Source organism: Emydura macquarii, unplaced genomic scaffold (genome assembly GCF_026122565.2).
Source record: "Emydura macquarii macquarii isolate MOO-44397 ecotype Brisbane River unplaced genomic scaffold, CSIRO-AGI_Emac_v2 contig_1253, whole genome shotgun sequence".
Classification (NCBI taxonomy): domain Eukaryota; kingdom Metazoa; phylum Chordata; order Testudines; family Chelidae; genus Emydura; species Emydura macquarii.
Genome location: NW_027131390.1, coordinates 66,297,933 through 66,318,412, shown reverse-complemented (window position 1 = coordinate 66,318,412; position 20,480 = coordinate 66,297,933). Strand labels below are relative to the sequence as shown.

At 40.4% G+C, this 20,480-nt stretch overlaps 1 long non-coding RNA gene across 1 annotated transcript in view; it reads right to left on the bottom strand.

The window, feature by feature from the left end:
* LOC137153574 (uncharacterized) overlaps window positions 1–20,480 on the bottom strand; it is a 30,857-nt gene that overhangs the window by 5,389 nt on the left and 4,988 nt on the right. Inside the window, exons 2-3 of the long non-coding RNA XR_010919839.1 lie at window positions 7,920–8,007; window positions 7,072–7,138 (exon numbers count right to left, since the gene is read on the bottom strand). This is a non-coding gene — a long non-coding RNA (uncharacterized lncRNA). The remainder of the gene's footprint in view (window positions 1–7,071; window positions 7,139–7,919; window positions 8,008–20,480) is intronic.

Genomic DNA, 20,480 nt, shown 5'->3' with positions numbered 1-20,480 from the left:
GGTGTTGCTAAAATGAACTCTTGCATCTGGAATGCCATTGCTAAAATAGCCGCCATAGACATTTTTTGCCCTTTTTGGGATCTGTCTTTAGGGGGGAATCTTTTTTCCTTAAGAACAGAAAATAGCTGCTGTGAGAGAGAAGCCTAGTGAAACTGATGTCTAAAAGTAAGCATTTAAAGGAAAACACTGATCAGTGATAGCTGAACACTGATACTAAATGTTTAATTTTCAGGGCCACATATAAGTAGTACCGATGGGTAAGGTTAAGATTTAGTCTTGGGTATTATTAGTAAAAGTCATGGACAGGTCATGGGTAATAAAAAATTCATGGCCTGTGACCTGTCCATGACTTTTACTAATAATACCCATGACTAAATCTTAAATGCTCTCAGGGCGCCACTACTGTGGATGGTCCCGGGGGCTGACAGCTGGCCCCTGCTCCAGCAGCGGGGCTGACTTCCCTTGGTTGCCCACTGCTCTGAGGCCCCTGGGGACCACTCTCCAACAGCCTCTGGGTTCGCTCCCAGGGCTGCTGCTCAGGCCACCCCGACTGCTGGAACAGCTGGTGCGGCCAGCCACGGGGCCACTTGAGTGGCTGGCCCTGAGATCAACTGTAGAGGTTGCGGAAAGTCATGGAATCCGTGACTTCTGCAACCTCCGTGATAGACTTGCAGCCTTACCAATGGGTTATTGTACAAATGCTTGCCAGTGGAGGTTGATGTAGCTCAGGACACTGAGAATGCAGCTCCCATTTGAATGCATGACAATACATGACTTTCAAAGTATTTGTTTGAATTTATCATTCTGTTGAAAAGAGTTTCCTATATTCTGTTCATATTTAATATATTTAAACAACTTTTAGACCTGTAGCTTTTCCTGTTTACATGTGTTGGTTAAAATATCCGATAGTAGTGTGACTCCTTCCCTTCACAATGAATGTTAGCACGTTTTTTAGTTTTTGTATCATTCCTTGATGTGAGGTTTGAGAGAGAGAAAGAGAGATATCAGTATTGGATTTGGAGTATAGCCAAAAGAGTTTCTTATATCTAGCCATTCTATCTCTCAGTTCCTTGGTTCCAGCAATTTGAGTACATTTCCTGGCCATTGCAGTAACAATATTGGCAAGATTAAGATTATGTCTATAACATATTCTTGAACACTTGATGTTATGGATGGCATCTCTTAGCAACGTAGTTATTGCGCTACGTTGCTGGCTTCTATGTGGTGTGGTAGCCCCTCTACTTTTACAACCTCTGTAACATGCCGGTGAATAAATGAAGATAAGGCCTAGAAATGATAGTCTGGATGACACTGACACGTAGCATCTGACGTGTATATACTGGGGAAAATATGAGATTTAAAATCCCAACTGAAGTACTAAAAAGGAATATTGGGTGGGGAAAAGAGGGAAATGGGAAGGAACTTGTATGTTCCTTACAGAATTTTACTGATTGTTAATACTGGTAACCCCAAAGGATGTCTAACTGAAGTAATTTTTTTGTTTTCAACTTTTCTTGTCAAATACCCACAGCACTTTGTGTGTAGGTCAGTTTCCCCTGTATGGTTAGGTGTAAAGGACTATATGTTATGAAACCAGTGTTGCTACAAAGAAAGTGGCAAGTATTCTTCTTCATGCTGGATTAAAACTTTGTACGCCTGGTTAAAAAAATACACAATCTTTAAAGTGCAATATAAAAATGAAGTTTATCTGTTACCTGAGAGTTCAACTGATTTTAACAGATATCTACTCACTGTTACTGTGCAAAGTGCTTTTCCTGAGAATCTGAAATTCTAAAGAGATCTTAAACCTGCAGTTAGCTTGACCATTAGAAGTTGGTGCTAAAGCTGAAGTTGTCAGGGTATAGCCACCAGTCAGTGACTTGTGCCCTACAGTAACATGGTTTTCTGGTAATCAGCTGCCCAAGACACTTTTTGGCAACTTAAAGGTAACAATGCTTGAGCCTTCTTGCAGGCAGGCATCTATTTTACACACACCCCACCCCCACACACACCTCTAACTGCAGTGGTTTAAAAAGGGTTAGATTGTGTCTCTTAAATTGTACCAAGTATGAAATAAAATCTTCTACTTTTTTTCTCCCACTCAGAACATCCATCAAGTCATGATTGCAAGAATGTGAATAATTGGGTGTTAAATTTGTTGTTCCAAAGTTTCATGTGCAACAGGGTAAGTAATGATTCTGTAGTCCACAAAATTCAGAGTACCACATCTGGCCAAGCGATGTGAAATGCCAAAACCAACATTTCAAAAGTTGGGGAAGAAGAGAGTAAAGTAAATGTTCAGTGAAAAGATGTTATAATACAATTAAAATACTCTCTAGTTCTATATATTTTAAGCAGTATGTGCTTCACTTAAACAATGAACACTTTGGGGCCTGACTCAACAGTGTGACATAGCTTCAGTTCTAGACAATAATTGCTGCAGGTGCTCAGCACCTCAATATTTTCTGTCCCTCGGGAATTATTTGTCATTCACTGCCCACGTGTCCTTTCTTTGCAAATTCTAGATTGGCCTCTCTTGCTCAGCTCTTTTTCTCTTGTAGTGTATCCTCCAACCTCCCTGTCTTGTTTTCTAACAGTAGAAAACAGGATTACCGCCTTTAAAATAGTCTGACTAGAGCTTTTTAAAAAATCCTTAACTTTGGGTGGTGTTTCAGCATACTTTCAGCTTTGAAGAAAAATGTAAAAAGAGAACACAAATGTGCTACTTTAAATTCAGGGAATTTCAGTCATTTGAAGATAGGCTTAAATAATCTATTTTTAAAATATTTTCCAGTCCCATGTCTTGTACAAAGCCCAAACTCCAGGAAGTCAAGCAGTATGACAAGCACTTCTTCCAGTCTGTGCTAAATTAAAAATGAGTGCAAATCTTCCTCTTTGTCTGAATGAGTTATGGAAACTATACTGATGCTTTTGCAAATGAACATTGATGTAATACAAGTGGGTGCAGCTGAAGGAGTGATCTGGTGCACAGATTTTTTTCTTACTACTGAAGTTGAGGCTTTTCTTGTCTCTGTGGTGTTAATTTCTCTGTGATGAGTTGAATAACCTTGCATTAAAGTCAGTTACACTAAAATGAGGGACAAGGTCCTGGTTGAATGAATCATAAAATGAGTTACTTGAAACATTATCTTTATGCAATTCACGGTACTCTAGGTACAACAAATATACATAACGTGTATCTATGTGAATAAAAGTACAGAAGTTTCCCTTACTCTAAACTACCATAGTGTATTAATTCTGTGAAAGGGATTCTTCATTCTTTCCAGTTCAGGAAACATGCTTTCTGGCAAAAAAAAAAGCTTTCTGATTAGGTCATAGATTCTTTTCTTCTTCTCACCACTCTTCCAGACCCTATTCATCTATAGCAGCTGTATTTTGTTTTTAAAATCCTTATACACACTAACACACAGTGAAGACGCAGCTTTTTCACATTCCATATAATAAAGCTAGTTTAGATAATGAAGGCTCAGTTATTTCTTGGCTCTGGTGTTAGTTGCATGTATATCAGCTGCAGTCACTTCCCAGAAGTTGCAGAACAGAACATTACAGCAGCTTCCACTTTTTTGAATGTTTGGACTGTACTTAAACACTATACGTTACAACTTTCTTCTGTGAAATGTATTTTTCCAAAATGCTGAATGCTTCCTAATGCTTTGGTTGTATTATTTACTTGTACTAAGTATGGCTAACTTTCCACCATAAATGCCCTGCAGAAAGGTGTCCAAGTCAGCAGTAAGAACTATAACTTGCTTGAATATACAGATAATTAAAGCAGTGAGACAACAAAACAAAATATTGACTCCATAAATGAGGAAGCAAGGTTTGGTAGTAAAAGCACAAGATGAACAGTCAAGTCATCTAAGCTATATTCCCAGTATAATGCTGAATGAGTCACCCCCTCTCTCTCTTTCCCCAGGCTGAAATGGAGATAGATAGTAAAACTTACGACATAGGTGTATTTTGAGACTTAATTCATTGTTTGAAAAGGACTTTGCAATTTGTTTAGTACTTTCCATCAAAGTATCTCAGTGTTACATTATGTACTGGGTAATTTGTGGTGCACACATTTATATACATCTCCTATTGTAACTGTGTACATACAGAACACACAATTTTTTAAAAACCAATGAAGTGGGAGAGGGTGACTTTCCACACACAATCACATGGTCTTTGCAAACATCTAACCTGATTTAGAAAACCAAATAGGAAATGTTAAGTTTAAAAATCTTGATAAGCCTCTAATCAAAGGATGAATTGGTAAAGTCATTTAAATTGTTTAAACAAATTAAATTATGACTGGTTCTAAATTTCACCATTGGTGTAAACAGACATGGCTCTAATGAAGCAAAACTTTACCTATTTTTGGCCTGTATTTGCAAAAACAACGTAACTTTTATTTTTTAAAATTGTTATTTAACTTTGTTTTTTTTTTTTTTTAATTGTCAGCAGCCTTAACTGCCACCATCCTTGGTTCATGGAATAAAGATACAACAGGTACAAGAAGAAAAAATTATCTTGAAAAATACAATCGGTCCTTTCTCAGAACAATGGAATGACACGTTCTTGGCCCTGGACAGATACTATTGCATTTTGGAGCTGGAAGTGGACACTCATGGTGCTTGCTTGACAGCCCATTGAGGTAAATGGGAGTCATTTAATTGATGCTGGGCTTTGGATCAGAATCTTACTACTTTTGCCTTATTGTACTCTCCATGGTCGTGCAGTAGGATTAGGAATGATTTTATGTCAGGCAGAAACAAGGAACTACTTTGTCTTTTGGTAACAGGGGCTAACAAATACATGTAACTGACACTTCCAATTTTGTACATTTTCTTTTTCCTTTTCCTGGACTTTAATTTTGTTTAAGAAAAGAAATAAAAAGTTTTCCATTCAGGAAGACAAGGAGGGCATGGATATAACATGATGGATCATAAGGAAAGTCCATATTGAAAGAAATGAAAAACATTTATTTCTACTACAGTAGCTCTAATATTTCTTTGTTCCAGTCTCTTAAAAGTATCTAAGACCATTCAGCTAGCCAGCCTGTACAACGTATTCAAGTTTTTGTTTCTAAGCTTAATCATTACCTTGTGACCAGTGTGTTTGGAAATGCATTCTAGGCAACATACAGCTGTTATGTTGATCTTGAGCTGTTGTTAAAATATTAGGAGTGATCATTTTAAATGCACAAATCAGGAAATTCACAAGTTCAGATCCAAAGTTGTTATAGCTTTAAACTGGGGAAGATCCATCTCCACATGCATGCCCCTTTCTTAAAAGTTTTAGCTTACAGTAGTAACAAAAAAGCTGATTTGTTTTTCTGTAGGATGTTTCTTTATTCAGAATTGCCCTTGTTAAGAGAGAAGGAAAAAAGGAAGATGGTGGGAAAGGTCAAGAGGAACTAGAACAATCAAGAGGGTTAGAAAGGAAAAAAAAAAGGTGTTTAGTAAAAACAGCAGGCTAGCATGTGGCTAAGAGGAAGACAGGGCCAAATCATTTAAATTATTCTTACATTTTCATAATTTGATTTAATACATGGACAGTTTTATCCAGTTTCTCCCGTTTGTATCTTGATTTTTGTCAGGACCCTAATCCCGAGACATGGTTGTAGCTTTGTCAGTTATTAAATATCTTTGTGACGGAAGTGCCTAGGGACCCACCAAGAATGGGGCCCAGTGTGCTAAGCCCTGTACAAAGGGGTAGGCAGCCCTGGCCCCTAGTTTTGTACAATGTGTTTTACAAAGCACAAAAGTGCTTCAGAGAGAGCTCTTAGTGGTGGTATGTGCAAATTACCTGCTCCTTCCCTTCAGCTCCATGTACAAATGCAAGGAACTGACCTTACCCTCATCTTGTCTCCTCTTTTCAGCTTCCTTCCATTTATTTCAATGGATGCTCTGTTGTCCTTTACAGAGAGCAGCTAGTGCTGCTTTATTCATTTAGGATGCTATGGCCCTGATATGATCATTCTAAAAGAACTATTGGATGTTACCTGGTGTGATGGGAAAAATTATTCTATACAGTAAATAATCAATAACCATTTTATTTGCATTTAGTTTGGCAGGGCACAGAGGCAAGATACAAAATGAGTAGCTACATTATAAATGCAATTCTTATAAAATGCAGCATTGCAAGTATGTAAATTGGGATGTGGTTAATTTAAACCCCCTCAAGGAGAAAGGGACTCCAAAATTCTTCCAACCAGAGCCTCCTAGAAATGACGATGAACTTGTTGGGTTGGGCCTCAGTGAGGTATGTCCCAGCAGAGTAACAGTTTAGTGAGGATCACTGCTTGAAATTTTGTTTAAACAAAGGCAGCCTGAGAATTCTCATGCTGCATCTTGCTACTACCATGAGCTATAAGAAGTCACATACAAATAGCCTTAGAACTATTTTTCACACCCCCCACATATCCGATATGTGCCTAATATTTTGATGAGAACAATGGGCCAGAACCTCATCAGCTGTAGAGCAGAGTCACTCCAGGGATATCATTAGAAAAGAAATGAGCGTATGAAAAATGACAGAGAATGAAACAAAAGAATGAAATATCTGAAATGAAAGTGTGGCAGAACAAGCAATCTTCTACAGAAAGGGGGGAGAAGAACCAGAGGCATTCTAAAAGGGATGAGGGAAAGAACAAACTAAACCAGACTAAGACGATTACGACACGTGTGTATAAGAGCAAAGCAAGACCCAGAGAGAAAAATCTGATTCCCTTATACAGCAGATAGTTTGGTATATGTGTTCTAAAAATAGCAGATTATGCAGAGGCTCCATGGATTTACTAAAATAAAATTATATAGACATTTTAATGCCCCCTTCCATCAATCTCAGCACATAGTAAGGTAATGAGAGGCAGTGTGGCCAAGCAGCTAGAACAGTGAACTGAGAATTCAGAGAGAAGGGTTCTCTTCCCTGTGTTGCTGGGTGCCCTTCAGCAAGACACTTCATCTCTCTGTGTCTGTTTCCCCATCTATAAAATGGGGATAATGACACAACTTTTTACAGCACTTTGAGATATACTAATGCATAGCACTATATAAAACTTACCTACTGTTGTTATCTTTTGTCGTCATTTCGGAATATCAGCCAAACCATTCCTGCCATTCCCTGACCACTAGAAATTGGGAAAGTTAAACATGTGTAATAAGTAGGCCATCAGGGCATTCCATGCTCCACCAACCATTGTTTTATTTATAACACTATCAAAAAACCTATGCAGCAGACACCTAATAAATACACATCCACTTTAAGTGACTGTGTTTATAGTATAAATACAGAATCATTTCATTCACTTGTGTTCTTGAGTATGTACTACACCAACCCTTTTATAACTCAGTGATTTTAGTCTTAATAGACAGCACCACCCTGGCATCTCAGAAGACTGAAGTCATCTTTGTATCCTCAGAACTGGAGCACTGCAGGTAGGGTCAGGGAAATGTTTCCTTCTCACTGCTCCATTCATCTGAGGAACTAGACACGTGGGAATGACAGTTTTGTTTCCTCTCCAGGCCTGTTTAGTCCTTGGCTTTTCTTCTGCCACTGAGGGGTCTATTTTGTGGGTTTCTTTAAGCTCTGGCTACTTGTCCATAAAGAGTGGATCAAAGGCCATCAAGCAGCCATGTGTAACAACTTATATCTACATGAAAGATACATGATCACATTACCAATCCTCCCACGCTTGCCATCAGCCTCAGATGGCAGACTTCTCAGGGCCAGGACACAGCGGTTTATCTGAACAAGGGCAAGCTCTCCTTTGAGAAATCCCAAAGTTCCAGTCCAAATGAACGGCATCACATAATCGTAGAGTATCTAGTCAGGAATGTCTGTCATTTTCAAAACTGTCACTCTTACGTAGCATTCACATAGAAAACTTACATTTAGTTTTTCAGACTGACCTCTCCAATCTGCATTGACTTGCTTGAATAACTGCTGCATTTGGAAGTCAGCTGGTTGTACTCTCCCTTTGGGCTGTATCCATACATCCTAATAGATATACAATAATTACATGATGGATAACTATCAATGTGTATTAAACTTTTGTTTATTATTCTTTCCTTTCCTGTTTATAATTAAGAGTTTTTCTTCAAGTGTTTGCTCATGTTGATTCCATTGTAGCTGTGTCCATGCCTCATCATAGTTACTGGAACTTTTTTCCCTTTAGCAGTACCCATAGGGCCTGCTCCAGCGCCCCCAGGAGCCCTGCACACGTGCTGCAGTATATGAGTACTACCAGCCCTATGCCCCTCAGTTCCTTCTTTCCACCTGTGACAGTTGCTGGAACTGCTATGGCTTGCATCGCAAGCGTTCTCAATCCCCCACCATCCCCACAGAGGGAGGTCGCCAAGAGGTCGATCTCCAGAACACCGGAGCACCCACAGATCAGGTCATTCCTCCCCTTCCACGCAGCACTATGCTACGGGAGCCTCCGATACAGCCCCACCGTGGTCATCTGACAGTGAGTCAGCATCCTCTTGAGAGTGCAGCCACCGGGCGAGTCACTGCTGCCAGCAAAAGATGCTAAAGCACCCTCCTGCTCAGACAGCCCCGGGATGGCCTCGGGGCAGTGGCCACCCTAATGGCCATATGCGGGTCTTGGGGGCTGCCGGTGGGGCCGGGTCTGCTGTCATACAGGTCCTCTGGGGTGCAGTCTGCACCACCGGTGCCGGAAAAGGGCCATCTGGCCTCCAACGATGACTTGGACTCCCAGGAAGGGATCTCTGTTGGGGCCCCCCGTCAGCAGGAAGGGATGCCATCACCCACCGTGCCCCTCCAGTCCTCCTCCTCTTCCCCAGATGAGGCAGTCACCCAGGGACCATCGACGCCCCTGGATGATTTCAGGACGCACCAAGGGCTTCTCAAGAGGGTGGCCTCCAACTTGGGGTTAGAAGTGGAGGAGCTAAAGGAGGCATCAGACAGCCTTTTTTAATGTCCTGGCAGCGGCTGCTCCAGCCCGGGTTGCCCTCCCCGTGCATGAGGGGGTATTAAAGATAAGGAAGGCCCTATGGCAGACCCCTTTATCCGTGGCTCCAACCTCTAAGGGGGGCGAAAAGAAATATTATGTTCCGGCTAAAGGATTTGATACCTATTCACCCACCCCTCTCCTGGTACCCTGGTGGTAGATGCTGACAACCAGTGGGATAGGCAGGGACAGCCTGGTTCCACGCCCAAGAATAAGGACAATAAGAAATTGGACTTGTTTGAGAGAACAGTTTATTCAATGGCAAGGGGTGAAGGTGAGAGCAGTTCATTTTTCTTTAAAGATTTAGTTAGACTGTGTACAATTAAAATCATAATTTACATGTGTGTGCAACATCAAACCTAGATGTTACAACACTTATCATTCAATCTTATCTTTATGAACAAAGAAATGAGTAACTTCCAAGACAAGGAATTCATATATCATGACAATGCATTAAAGAAAGTTTTGGGATTGCATACATCTGCCAAGATGACATACAGTATAAAGTAGCTCCACAAAGTTTTTACAAAACCTTACTAAGCACATGAGGGTTTATAAAGTCTTCTGTGGGTTTATAAAGTCTTTTATCCCTGTATTAAGCGTCTCTCTTGTAATTTTCTATAAAAAAAGTCAAAACTTTAAATATGTTCCTTATTTATATGACAGAAAAGTCTCTACATCTCCCTCAACTACTATCTGCTGCCAGCATGCCCCAATCCTTCAGACGCCATGAGAAAAAAGAAACTATTGTGTCATCCTCCTGGCAGTTGTGGTCTAAAGCCATTATTACAGGGTAAAAGAAGATTAATTTCATTACAATATTAGAATGCATGTAGATCAGATTAATTATCTCTCTCTGATATTTGTACCAGTGTTTTTTATTTTTATAAACAATTTTGTTTGTCACACTTGCATAAACATTTCAAAGATAAGAGTACCCATTGGTAGTCTTTTGCAAAACGTTGCAAAGATAAGACTACAATTTGTTGAGGTTTTTTGGTTTGGGACTTTTGATAAATTGCAAAAAATAATAAACTAAGCCTGCATCAAAACTCTTAGAGACCTACCCAGAATTAGCCACAGTTCTTCAGCTGTGCAAGCTTTGGAAGGCCATGGATGATGGCACACCTAGCTAGGTGAAAGGTTGGCCTGAATACCAAAGCCACCAACATTGAAAACTTAATTGTCAAGGGGTACAAGGCATTTTCGTCTCATAGTCACAGAAAGGGTGCACATATCTTACTGAGCTATTCTTCCTCCCAACTTGCCTATTGCTTTTGGTGACAAGAGTAGAGAAAAATCTATGGTCTAATGGGCTTTTTTCTTTGCATCTGAGTTCTGTTTCCGAGATATCAGTTTTGGGTGATGCAGCCCTTTAAGATCTCTGTCAGCCAGGAAAGAATTCACTTCTGCATTAGTGCATTTCTCCTGCATTGTTTCTATAAACCTAATTGTCTTGTATGTTATATGTCTGTATTATTATTATCGTTATTTGTATTGATCATAATTAGCCACTACCAATGAGGATGCATCCCCACAGAATAGCCTTTGTGATTCACTAACCAGACAACTCTTCAGAACTGTGGATGCTGACCTGGTTTTAGTCTTCAATAGGACATGTGGTAAGAATATGGAATTAATTTTGTGGTGAATGAGCACTATAAGCCAGATATGAATTAAGCCACAATGTGACACTATATTGCAGAAACAGCTAATATGAAAATATTTGCTTGAAGAGAAGCAGTTATTAAAACAGATCCATTCCAATAATACAACAGTAGAAAAGATTATTGAAAAAATCAGTGGAAATTGATCAGCATTTAGGGGGAAATAGTTTGTATATAACAACCCTTGCCAGACTAACTATATGAGATATATATAACTGAAAATAATAATGGTGATGCCCATATAGTGGAAAACAGTTGTGATGCCAGTTAGTGGATATATTTTTATGCACCAAAAAGAAAGAAAGGGCATAATCCAGAAAGCCCCCAGACCTCCCACTGACTTCAATAGATCTCCATGTATGGCGAACTTCCAGCATCAAGTCCTTTCTTATTTCATCTGCATATACACGTTGGTTGCATGGAAGGGAAATCTTATTTCTTTTTGGCTAATAACAGAATATGCAAATAATTGACATTACTGCTTTCAAAGTTTGCTACTGACACTGAATATGTATGTTTCAAATTATTTCTCCCAGAGGTAGTATCTTGCTTTTTATCTTGCATTGTGCCTTGTCTCAGGCTGCTAATCTCTTTAGGCTCCTTTGTATTATTACTGGCCTGACAGAGGGTCAGGCTGTAGGGATGTATGAACTTGTACAACAGAGAAAAAGGAGTCATTAGGAGTGAGACGTGAGGGACTGAGGATGTTTGAGGAGACAGGCACCAATTACATAGGCTGAAGAAGAGACAACCACCCACTCGGGCGGGGGAGGGGTATGGAAGAGGCAGAGTAAAGCAGATGGGCAGTAGTTGTTGCAGCTATAAATAGAAGTAACTCTGACTCCACACCTTTATCCAGTTCAGGTGGTAATAGGGCACAGGGTAGCATGGAGTCATGAGGATGCAGAGGTGTTGGCTCGCTGTAGGATAAGCTAGGACATAGGTTCTCACTCTTTTTCATATGGTGGACCACTTTGTGATCCAAAGATCTCCTCTTGCCAACAGGCGGAGGGCATAGAAATAAGGGTTACAGGAATGCCCTGGATCTGATAGCTACATACTAGTCTTCCTGTAATGCCATATAAGGTCTCTAATGAAAGCCTATGTCACACTGATCATCATAATCACTGTGACATGTATGTGCGGAAAATATGTGAAAAGCTATGTGTATATATACTAAAAATTATGTCTTCTAGTCTGTGTGTTAAGACAGGTCACCTTAAGGTGATCCACCTACTCCTGTCAGGCAGCGGAAAGGAGACACTTCTCTCAATCTGGCTGGTCATGTGCAAATTAAGTATTGTATGGTGCCACAATGGATTCCCATTAGCAAAATGCTAATAAACAGATGCCCAGGGCTGGAGGGGAAAAAACAAAAACAGCAGAAATTATCCTGTTTAGGGGTAAGACAATGAACTTTTGAAACTACAGCTGTGGTATAGATGAACCCAAGGTATTCTTTCAACCTGTGAGAACAAGCCTCCAGTGGGGTTGACCTTATGAGACAGGATCTCAGCCAAACTGGTTGAAAACTCTGGGGAAAGCACTTGCAGAAAGTTATCTGACAGGAGATAGGGGAATGCCTTGCTAATTAAGTTTAGGCTCTAGAAAGCATGTTATGATTTTTTTTTCTTTTATATATAACTATTTGTTTCCAATATTCTCATTCTCTATCACTTGAATCTCTGTTCTTTGATAATAAAAACTTCTCATAATTCTCTCTCTCTCTCACATATATAAGTGCTGTGTGTTAAGTACAGTGGTGATCCTGAGTTGAATTATACAAGCTGGTGTGTACTATTCCTTAAGGAATAGCAGATCTAAGAGTTCTGTGAGTGTTCAGTGGAATGGGCTGAGTACTGCAGAGGGATGCTCAGGAGATCAAGGGTTGGCATGTGCCTATTGCTAACCTGTGCAGAGAGAAAGAGGCTTGTAAGGTGGTGCTTGTTTTGCCAGAGGCTGGTGGTTTCAGGGAGCTGATCCATGGCAGGCTTCCTCATGCTGAGGGCAGGTGGTGGAGAGGAGCCTCATAATGCTGGGTACCCGTGGAAAGTGTCACACAGATATTAATATCTCGTTCGTGTCACATAACATCCCTGTGCAACTCTAGCAATTGTTTACACAAGGAAAAGTAATATTATGACAAAGTAATATTTTGACAAAGCCCTGGCTGGGATGATTTAGTTAGGCTTGGTCCTGCTTTGAGCAGGGGTTGGACTAGATGACCTCCTGAGGTCCCTTCCAACCCTAATCTTCTATGATTTTATTTGAAAATATATCTATGAGTGTTCATGTAGCTGTCTTCCAAGTATGGTGTTTTGTCCTTCCTGGGGGGGGGTGTGAAGTTAATCACAGTCTGTGCTCTTCATTTTATCTCCTCTCACATCTGTTGTTTTTCTTAACTCTATGGACTTACTTGCAAGTGATCCACAAAGCACAGTCTAGAAATCTACACTAGGATCCATGAGAACCAGATTTCCCAGGAGATCTGCAAGCCCTGCAGGATTGGAGGGCCATACCCCCATCTCCTTCTTGAAGCTAAAGTCCCTCATCTTTTGAGGGGAGAATGTAGCACCAACTCCAAAAGTTCCTTGGAGCATTTTTTCAAGCAGTTTTCCACCTCGTGTTTTTCCATGGAGTGAGGAGCATTTAGCTTTTGTGACTAACGGCAAATCTTCTGGTATATCTCATCAAACACTAATACTATGAAAAACTTACTTTTATTATAACAACACAGGATCCAATGTAGTAGTTAACCTTTCCTCCATAAACAGCAACATTGAAAGTCACATGGTTTTTTTCCCCTTATTAGTTACTATTTTATGAAAATATTTTCTGCTGTTTCTCTGAGAGAAAAAAATATTTATTCTTTTTTTTTTTTTTTTTTTTTTAAACCCATGGCAGTATGAGCAATTAATGCCTAGATAGATTATATTCATTTTTCAAGTTTGCAGAACTGCTATTCAGAATGAATGTTTAGTAAAGGGCACGAGTTATGAGTTAATTCTGGCCAAACCAAGGAAATATGAGTCGATTGTGAAGCCAGTAGAATTGTTTCTGATGCTGACTGTGTGAGGCCCTGGAAATAAAACTCTGATGAGTAACTTATCCTCTACAGAAAGCAAACAAATATAGGGGTGGGGAGAAGTTATTGTCTTATACAGGAGTAATGTTACTAACAACACTCAAGGAATCAAATCTGAACACAAACATATTTTGAAACTCACTTCCTTTTTCTTCAGGTTGCTTCTGTCCTTACCTACATAGCCAGCCATACCTTAGATGTGATCTTTGGCCTAGATGTTGACACAAAGGACATCGTTCTCCAGCCACTGTCCTGGATGGACCATTGCATTATTCAGGCAGCGGTCTTGGCGCCTTCTATACTGCATAAGCCATATAATCATGGTTCAATTGCTAAGGCTTCTGGGCCCCACCAACTTGCAAAACATCCCTGAGGACACCGTTAGCCCACAACTGAATGAGGCACTGCATATCTGGTGAGTAACACTCATCACACTCTAGCCAGAAGCATAAACTGAGTGGTTCCCAGAGTTCCCTCCTCCTTCATTGCTCTCATGGATTCCTATGGTTCACAGATGTCCTGCACCAGCCGATGAGATAGGTAGAAGCTCAAGTCATAATGGAGGAAATCAAAAGCAGAAACACACCAAAAAGAAAGCCTGTTCCCAGGCCTATGCAGAGCTTGTATTTTAGGCCAAGCCATTTAAACACAAAACCATGGCCCAAGGGAACTATTCAGAGTGCTGAATGAGTTCACCAACCCCACGTGCCTATAGTCAGTCCACAGCAGAACCTACCCCCAGCTCATGCTGATATCTTTCTTCACTGAGTACATCGTCCATGTCTGTGAGGGCTTCTCAGGAGGTATAGCACTGGAACCCATGATCAAATCCATGATCAGTCCATCTTCACTCCACAAATTCATCCCATTCAAAACATGTTGGACAAACTAACAGTCATTACCCAACATTTATGAATCAGACCCCTGACTTTCTTGATTAGTAAAGAAGAGTCATGAACAACCGGGATAGCTTCAGATTGAGATTGCTAATGCTTCTTTTGTACATACTACTTCTGGCCTAAAGACTACAATGGCCAGACCAACCCTAAAGAAACTATCCCTCAATGCCAAAGATTAGGCTATTACCCACTATCTAATCTCCCTTTCTTCAGCAAGTTTACAAAAGCTTGTAAACGTATTTGTTCACAGACAGTAGTGGGGATGCATGCCTACAGATTGTCAAGACAGTCTGCAGTTCTGAAATTCATGTGGCATGATGCTGGGCCTGCAAATAGAAAGAAACATTTTCCATCATCTCCAACTAGTTAGAAGACTGTATCCTTCCCATCTTTGCTATTGTTGGCCTGGTAATAAATGTCTTTGTTATTTCCTTTCACAATTGTGGCAATGCAATGTATTTAGACTAAATAGACAAGATAGACACAGAATGGAAGAAAGGAAATGTTATCCTCATTTTACAGATGGGAGAGTGAGGCACAGAAAGAGGGAAGTGACTTGCCCAAGGGCACACAGGAAGTCTATGGTAGATCCAAGACTGGAACCCAGATCTCTTAGGGCCTGATCCTGCACGGTTTTATTCATGTGAGTAGTCCTGTTGACTCCACTGGGAGTCCTCATGTAATAACTATTCACGCAAACAGAGGCTTGCAATATTAGATCCAGAGTTGGCAAATCCCAGTAGGGGGCAAAGATTATCCCTAAGAGACCTTAAGACTCCTAAAGAGGTTAAATTGATTTGAAATTAATCCTGCCTCTCTCCACAACACCATCCCTTGCATTTCTAAAAACTGAAGCCAGTCTTCCTATCCACTCTTTAATTGTTAGCTTTTATCACCAAGTTAGTAACTGTAAGTCTAACAGCGGAGATAAGAGGAGAGAAAACACATAAGCACATAATTGGTTTGTTCACTGTCTACAACTTGATTCTACAAACTTCATTTTGTAGTTATACTAGAACACTGAGCAAGCAGGGAAAAAACCACATCTCCCTGCTTGGTGGTATGGTGCTTTTCCCTGTAAATATTAACAAACCATTCTTGTGTATTCAGGCAGTAGTCCATTTTATCACTCTGTCAGACCTAATTACTTAGTGCAAGCAATAGAGAGAGTAATTAAGCTTTTCTACAACAGAAAATACTCTTCTTCCTCATTGTTGATGCATAGTAAGCTTGCTTTGATCAGGACAACAGTGGTGCAACAGTTAGGAGACACCAGCAGAGAACCAAATATTCCTTTCACTTTCCAGCTCCACCTAGGCTGGAGGTGGGGGTAATAATGCCATATTAGGGAGATGTGGCTACACCCTGAAACTGTCTAGACTTACTGATTGTGATTGTGCTCTGAATTAAGCCCAGACAGTAATGACTCCAGGACTTCCGCTTAGCTGGATTGGTGACTAAACTTGGTGAGAGAAGAGTGGGAGGCTGTCTGCTGACTCAGAAAAATGACAGGCTTTATTACCTTACTCTACTCTCTTTCGTACAGCTCAAAAGAAAATGAGAAGAGATATGCATGTGAAATAGTAGTGAAGGAAGGAGCAGAGAGGAAATTGTTTGAAGAAGTTAGATAAATAACCACAGTGATAAGGAATGCAGTGACTACACCTAACGTGTGGTATCTTCACATACTCTTTCTCTTAATGAATTCTCTTCACTGACAATGGGCGATGGCACTGGACAGCTAAGCAGGAAGATTCACAGCTAAAACTTATAATTTGACACAGCAGCTCTGATACTTTGAAAATAAAGCATTATTCAGTGTTTTGGACATAGTTTTAAAGGGACACAGTCAATTTAAAAAACAAAAACAGAAAACCCACACCTCTCTCTGTTTACCTACTAGTGCTGTAAGTAACACCTAAACTGGCAATGACCAGGAGAGATTAGAGGAAAACATTTTTCTATTTTGAGTTTGTGGCACATTTGCCAGCACTTTGTGTCTATTCATTTTTTATTCTCTATAGCAGTGGTTCCCAACCTGTGGTCCAGGGCCGAAAAGTGGCCTATGGGGGCTTTCAAAGTGGCCCGTCGCTCCCCTCCCACAGGCTGCAGAAGGGAGCTGCTGCCTAAGGACCTAGGAAGAGCACGTTGCCACGTGGCTACAAGACCTGTTGCAGACTCCCTTCTGCATCCAAGGGGACAGGAGATCAGCGCTCCTCTCCTCCTGGCTGTAGCAGTGAGCAAGGCAAAGTGCTCCGCCTGGGTCCCTAGGTGCTAGTGTCCCTGTTGGAGCCAGAGGGAGCGGAGCATGGATTTCCCATCCCCTGGCTGCAGAAAGGAGCCACTGCCTAGGGCCCCCGGTGGAGTGCATAGGGCTACAGGATGCGTGCGATTTCCTGCTGCAACCAGGGGGATGAGAATCAGCGAGGAGGAAGGCAGCCTCATTGCTTAACTCCTTCTGTCTGGCTGCAGTGGGGAGATGGGGCGGGGGAGCTCTGCTGGCGAGTCTGGTGGCCTTTCTGGATTGTAACAATGATATCTGTGTCCCTTGAGCAAAAAAGATTGGGAACCACTGCTCTATAGTAAGTCACTTAGCTGATCTCTCCCCTGTGGATGTGTAAAAAAAAAAACATAAACAAGTTGAAAACACTTATTGAAAAAAAAAAAAAAAAAAGCAGGAAAATTGCCAGAGGAGTTTACGGGCAGGTATAGTAACTGAAATTATTAACTCTTCCTCTGTTCTTAATTTACTGGATTTCTGTGTCTTTTAGGAGGAAGTGGTATTCAGTAGCAAGAGCAAATCACTGGGAGCCAGGATTTACCTGGGTTCTGTTCCTGGCTCCATAGAAAAATTTTCAACTAGCTGCAGTAATAAAGCATTTTCAGATTATCAGATGAAAACAGCTTGATAAGTATAAAGTATTTAAGAATATAAAGCACCGTGTTTATTATCAGTTTTAGGACATAATCTTTTCAGTTTACCTTTATAATTCCCCTTTGAGAACATATCCCATACTTAAGTCATTAAGGGCAATGTTAGTTTGGGTGTGTGTGTTGGCTTTGTTATTTAACTAAAACAATCTTGCTGACCATTTCTAAGAATTGTTATTTAAAATTATACTTAGCACAATAACTGTGCATGGCATTTTAGATATAAATACATAATCCCTGCTTTGAGAGTTTTATAGTCTCTTATATATAATATGACATGGTGCAGGGGGACTATCAGCAAAATGATTTCTTTTCAATTTAAAGTTAAGGCAAAATCTATTCAATTGTCTTTGAGCTAGGTGAATGGAAGAGGCAGTATATACTCCCATTTTTAAAAAGTCATAAGACATTTTCTACAGAAAAAACTCCGATGGATATATTTTTGGTCCTTGTTTGGTTTTGTTTGTCTGAAGACTCAGCCACGTATCAGTGTGTTTTTAGAATATCCTGTCTGATACCACAAGGTCTAGAAACTAAATGAAATTTAGACTCTGCAGACACCAGTCAGTCCAGCAGAGAAAGTTGATACAGCATAGTACCCTCCAGGCAGCTTAATCTTTCATTTTTTACCTCTCCTCCAACCCTCATCTTCATCCTTTACCTATAGTGCATTTGAAATCAATCCCTCCCATTTCCCAGCTGTAGTGAAATGGAAAGAAAAATGAGGCAAGGCAAAGGAGCATTTCTCAAACTAACACAACCACACTAGTAGGGTTAAAATAAATGGCCGACTAGACAGATTATCAGCCAATTTCTCAGTATGTAAAGAGCAGCCTAGTACTTCTATTTTGGAAAAAACAGTTTAGGGATAAGACAAAGTTTATGATAAAACTTTTCTTCCTTTTCTCCCCCCACCCCCTTTGCTGCTCATATTTCATGAAATTGGTATGTGAGAAACACCATTGCCTCATGTTTTCATAACACATGAGCTTTTTTATTGACAAACTTTCTAAATTTACTCAAAACTAAGCATCAATTCTGCTCTGTTACACTGTATAAGCAAGGACAGAACATGCCTTGGGACTTTAAATAAGCAGCATTACAGTGCCTTTAGCAGTATTTTTCCATGTTTATTAAGTCCAGAACTGATTCAGAAACTTTCCTAAAGGTTACATTATCTTGACCTTTCATCTTCCCATCTACCATAATCTGTACAATCTTTAGTTGACTTTAAACGGACTTAATTTATATTGTATATAATCCAAAAATAATGTAATTATATTTTATCCAGAGATAAATATTATGTTAGGCATTTTAAATTTAAAGTGACTGTCTGTTAGTTTTAATCTAGTGCTAAATGATGTCTTCATCTCCAATACTGATAATCAATGGGACCTTTACACAGTTTGTTCTTATTAGCTTGTGACCCTTGAAACTATGGAGTTCAATGAATTTGAGTTGATGAGACCTAGCAGGGAAAGAAATGGGAAGACTGTGAATTCATATTGGATTGAAAATAGGAAACTCTGATACTAATCCTAAAATGTGATTAATTACTCTGGTTGTGGATAAAAGAGCATATTCCCCCTGTTCATGAAAGGTTCTTAAGAGAATTAGGTCTTAAAGGAAAAGTAAGACAAATCTTGTTAGAACAGAGGACCTATTAAATATTAATACATGAATTTGATTGATTAGATATGTCTTAAGCCTTTTTAGCAAAAGATAAATTATTAAAATGTCTCCTTTGGAAAAGGAGGTATTGGTATGATACCTTTTGTTGAGGGACAATGATGGATAGATTAATAGTAGTTCTTTTAAATAGCACTTTATGAATTTAGCACTTTAAGAATTATTTCCTATTGACTATTGTTGATTCAATTATTTCTGAATGCGTTTCCCATTTGGGGGGGGGAAAAAAAAGAGTCATAGAATCATAGAGTTGGAAGGGACCTCAGGAGGTCATTTAGTCCAATCCCCTGCTCAAAGCAGGACTAACCTCAGCTAAATAATCCCAGTGAGGGTTTTGTCAAGCCACAGTTTAAAAATCTCTAAAGACGGAGATTCCACCACCTCTCTTGGTAACCCATTCCAGTGCTTCACCACCCTCCTAGTGAAAAACTTTTTCCTAATGTCCAACCTAAATCCCCTCCACTGCAATTTGAGACTGTTGCTCCTTGTTCTGTCATCTGCCACCACTGAGAACAGCCTAGCTCCATCCTCCCTGGAACCCACTTTCAGGTAGTTAAAGGCTGCTATCAAATCCCCCCTCATTCTTCTCTTTTGCAGACTAAACAAGCCTAGTTCCCGCAGCCTCTCCTCATAAATCTTGTGCTCCAGCCCCCTAATCATTTTTGTTGCCCTCCGCTGGACTCTCTCCAACCTGTGCACATCCTTTTTGTAGTGGGGGGCCCAAAACTGGACACATTCCTCCAAATAGGGCCTCACCAGTGCTGAATAGAGGGGAATAATCACTTCCCTTCATCTGCTGGTAATGCTCCTACTAATGCAGTCCAATATGCTATTAGCCTTCTTGGCAACCAGGGCTCACTGCTGCCTCATATCCAGCTTCTTATCCACTGTAACCCCCAGGTCCTTTTCTGCAGAACTGCTGCCTAGCTCATCGGTCCCCAGTCTGTAACTGTGCACGGGATTCTTCCGTCCAAAGTTCAGGACTCTGCACTTGTCCTTGTTGAACCTCATCAGATTTCTTTTGGCCCAATCCTCCAGTTTGTTTAGGTCCTTCTGTATCCTATCCCTACCTTCCAGGGTATCTACCACTCCCCCTAGCTTAGTGTCATCTGCAAACATGCTGAGGATGCAATCTACCCCATCCTCTAGATCATTAATGAAGATGTTGAACAAAACCGGCCCCAGCACCGACCCCTGGGGCACTCCACTTGTGACCAGCTGCCAGC